The sequence below is a fragment of the Chrysochloris asiatica genome, unplaced genomic scaffold (genome assembly GCF_000296735.1).
Source record: "Chrysochloris asiatica unplaced genomic scaffold, ChrAsi1.0 scaffold00105, whole genome shotgun sequence".
In the NCBI taxonomy this organism is placed as follows: Eukaryota; Metazoa; Chordata; class Mammalia; order Afrosoricida; family Chrysochloridae; genus Chrysochloris; species Chrysochloris asiatica.
In genome coordinates this window covers 3011126-3015918 of record NW_006408623.1, presented here as the reverse complement: position 1 = coordinate 3015918, position 4793 = coordinate 3011126, and positions in this window count along the sequence as shown.

Below are 4793 nucleotides of genomic sequence, written 5' to 3'. Positions count from 1 at the left end.
TTTCAAGTGTAGCAATGGGCCCATAATGTGAGTTGGCCCACTACTGGGCAGTGTCTCGTTCTGTTACGCATAGGGTAGCTATAAGTAAGCACTGACTTAATGGCACCTAACAACAACAACAACATATGCATGCAAAACCTGGGAGAAGGAATGAGGAAGACTGGATAAAAATTGATGCTATTGAATTAGGGTGTTGTTGAAGAATATTAAAATTAGCATGGACTGCCAGAAGAACAAATAAATGTGTCTTGGAAGAAGTGTTAAGTACAGCCAGAATGCTCCTTAGACGTGAGCATGGAGGCGGGACTTGTCTCGTGTACTGTGGGCACGTTAATAGGAAGGCCCAATACCTAGAGGAGGACAACATGCCTAGTGAAGTAAGGGTTCAGCCCAAAAGAGGAAGACCCTCAATGGATGGATTGTCATAGTGACTACACACACCATAGGAAGAATTGTGAGGATGGCGTGGCACCAGGCAGTATTTTGTTCTTCTGGACATAGGGTTGCCATGAGTCAGAGCCGGCACGTAACAACAACATATGGTTTCTTTATATATAAGGATATTACATATGTGTCAAAGATGTTACAAGAGTTTATCTAGTTGTTTATTTTTCATTTCTCCTTGTTTATTATATTTCTATCTCCACATATTTACTTATTGATTTACCCACATATATTTTTTTAAGTTTCAGGAAGTATGAATATTTTGTTTTATGCCTTTGGATTTCAAGTCTTCCTTGGAATTTTCTTTGTTTGGGATTATTAAATGTTTCTAAGATTCTGTTGTAGTTTTTATTGTTTAGATGCTATAGTAATTGATGCCTTGATGTTTACTGAGATGATCATGTAAACGTTCTATATTAATCTTTTATATAATAAAGTATATCAATGGCTTTTTCTGCTATTGAACCATTCTAACAATCTTGGGATAAACTTTAGTTGGTTGCAATGTATTATTCTTCTGAGAAATGCAGGGATTTATATCCAAATGTTTCCTCTAGGCTTTTTTTGGTTCTACTTTTGCAAGTGAGATGATAACTACTTTCACAATTGAGTCTTTTTTTGTTTATTTTTACTGGTCTGCTATCATTATTTTGAGTCCTGTTATGGTGATATAGCACTAGGCTGGTAACCTCCAGGTCAGCAGTTCAAACCCACCAGCAGCTCTTGGAAACCCCATACCGGATCTCTATGAGTGGAACCCGCTCGACAGCATACAACAGCAATCCTTGTTTTGGAGTCCTGGTGTGGCGCTGTAGGATAAGCACTGGACAGCTAACCACAAGGTGGGTGGTTCCAACTCGGAAACACTGTACGGCATTACTATGACTCGGAAGCGACTCAATGGCACTTAGCTGCAACAACAACAACAACAACATTATTTTAACTTTGCGTTGCCGGCAGCTTTCTCTTCTTCTTTGCTTGGCAAAGGGTTATATAAATTGAAAATATTTGTAGAATTTTTCCTGGTGATAGTTTTAGGAGAAGATCTTTGATCAACTTCTTAATTTATTTTATGAGGTTTGGTCTGTGTGATGCTTCTGTTTCCTTGTTTACTAATTTCGATCACTTTTCTTTTCAGAGGAAACCTGGATTGTAAATGTTTGGGTGTTTTCATATAGTTATTCTTGCAAATGCCTTCAGGTAGTATCTCGTCCTTTTGATATTTCAAATGTTGCCCTGTTTTTACCTCTCTCTTTCCCCGGGCTTTGTGTGCTTCAGAGCTCCTTAATTAATGATTTCATGTTTACTAATACCTCTCTGGGTTTTATTTTGGCTTTCTATTTCTAACTTCTTGAGGTGAAAATGTACGTCATTGTTGTGAGTCTTTCCTGTTTTCCTGCAAAATGTAGTTAAGGTCTGAACTTTCTTCTGAACCTGCCTCCCATTGTTCATTTTTAAATAGTTTGTGATTGTTTTCCTTTTTAATCCACGAATGATTCAGAAGTCTGTTTAAAAAATGTATTCTTTTGTTGTTCTTCTTTCATTGCTAATGTTTTCTGAGTTCATTTCTGCATTGCGGTCACTGATAAAGATCTGAAAGGGCTCTGCTTACTGAACATTAAAAAATGCTCATGTGGCTGTGGCTTCGTGTTGTTGTTAAGCATTGCCACATTGGTTCCGAGTCTTGGTGACCCTGTATAGGGTTTCTGAGGCTTTAAATATTTTCAGGAGCAGAAAGCCTCACTTTTCTCCTGCAGAGTGGCTGGTAGATTTGAACCACTGACCTTGTGCTTCTTGGTTCAGAGCTTAGTCTATGGAGTCACTCACTGCTCTCCCCTCTTGCTTCTTACAAGGTTAATTTTGGTGAATAGTCTATGTGTGTTTGGTAAGGCTGTGTAGTCCCCTTTTAAAAATACTCTTTGTTTTCAAATGTTGATAAGCTTACAGGAAGCTGTGACACACAGACCAGACCGATCCTGTGCCCCCCCACCCCATAACCCCAGTGGGAACACCTGGCCTAGCTTTAGTACAACGTGGAATAAGATTTTTATTGCTGTGGAGTAAACCCCCCAAACTTAACTGCTCAAAACAGTACCTGCTTTTACTCAGATTGCTGTAGGTCAGAGCCTTATTGTTCCTATAGGACAGAGGAGAACTGACTCACAGGGACCCTATAGGAGGAGGAGAACTGACTCACAGGGACCCTATAGGAGGAGAACTGACTCACAGGGACCCTATAGAAAGAGGAGAACTGACTCACAGGGACCCAATAGGAGGAGGAGAACTCACTCACAGGGACCCTATAGGAAGAGGAGAACTCACTCACAGGGACCCTATAGAAGGAGGAGAACTCACAGGGACCCTATAGGAGGAGGAGAACTCACTCACAGGGACCCTATAGGAAGAGGAGAACTCACTCACAGGGACCATATAGGAGGATGAGAACTCACAGGGACCCCATAGGAGGAGGAGAACTGACTCACAGGGACCCTATAGGAGGAGTAGAACTCACTCACAGGGATCCTATAGAAGGAGGAGAACTCACTCACAGGGACCCTATAGAAGGAGGAGAACTAACTCACAGGGACCCTATAGGAGGGAGAGGAACTCACTCATAGTGATCCTATAGGACCTATATCGTGCCCAAGGTTGTGAATCCCACTGGAAGCCGATTGCCACATGTTTGTTCTCTGGAGCGGATGATGAGTTTCAACCATGGAGCCTTCAGTTAGTAGTCAAGCACTTAACCACAGTGCCACCACGGCTCCTTTTGCAAGTTAGATTATGTCTAGAATCAAAAGTGAGTCATTTGGGTTTTAAGTAGTCCTGGTGTGGTTGCACTAGAATAAACGCTGGACCTTAAGTTTGGTGGTTCAAACCAACCCACCAGCCCCTCCTCAGAAACCCTATACAGGGTCACCATGAGTCAGAAATGACTCGACAGTCACATTAACACTTAGCAACAGCCAGAGCTATCATCAATTGAAAGAACTTTGTTGGCGAAGTTGGTTATACATTGGGCTGCTCCCTGCAAGGTCAGCAGCTCAAATCCACCTGCTGCTCTGAGGAAGAAGGATGAGGTTTTCTGTTCTGAGCAGATTTACAGTCTGGGAAACCCTATACCGGTCACTGTGAGTTGGAACTGACTCGATTGCACACCGCCAACCACATCATTACTTTACTTCAGTCTTTCACGTGCCCCCTTCCAGGTCCACAAGCCAGCAGGGGAGCATCCTTCTCGCACATTGGGACTGTATCTCAAGAGCTGTGACCCTTTTAAGGGATCACTAGCCCATCCAGGATAACCTTCCTAGCTTAAGTTCAGTTCATTTTGGAAGTGCCTTGCATCTGCAGTTAAGCACATCTCCATGTTCATAAGTCCCACTCACAGTCAAAGGGCAGAGAATCACACACACACTAGGCCCATCGGGGATCACAAACACTACTAGTAAACCGCAGGCTGATTCTGACTCACGACATCCCATGTGTGTCACAGTAGAACTGTGCTGCATACTGTTTTCAGTGGCTGCATTTTCAGAAGGGGGTCAGCAGACCTTACTTCTCAGGTGATTCTGGGTGGACTTGAACCATCAACTTTTGAATTGGCAGACCAGCGTGCTCTCTGCATTACTCAGAGACGTCACTGAAAACAATGTTATCAGAAAATTGACAAATGTTACTATCTGAAAATACTGCTTCAGAAAAATGGTACAACCCATAGGCTTTACTTAATTTTCCCAGTTTTATGTGCACTTGTGTATGCGTGTGTTTGCTGGTGCCAAAATGATAGTCTATTTTGTTGATTGGTCTAATCACATCTGACAGCTTGCAGGAGATGTGCGCTTGGGAACTGGAAGAAACTTTCATGTGAGTCTTTCACCTTCAGAACCATGTCTTTTTATTTTTAATTTCACATCTTTTAAAACGGTTTTTGTTATTACTTTTTTTTTTCTTGTTGTTTTTTTAAGCTATAGAAAGATCTCTTCAACTATTTCTTTGATTTTTTTTTCTCCCTTTTTTCTTCTTGTAGAATTTATGGTGTTTGAGGATGCTTGCTAGCTCATATGTGAGCAGTATATATATTCTCACACTGAGGGTGGGTCGGAGGTGATATGCTACCCAGCTCATCCACTGCTGTCTTCCTGGGACCTAGCCTTGATTCTTGGTCCAGGTGTTGTTTTTGATGTTGTTAAGTGTCATCGAGTCTGTTCTGACTCATAGTTACCCTGTATAAGGTTTCTGAGGAGCAGCAGCAGCTGGTGGATTTGAACCACTGACCTTGGCCTAAGTACCCACTCTCAATTGTCCCACTTTGGCACAGACATGCATTCGTTCATTGCCTGGCACGG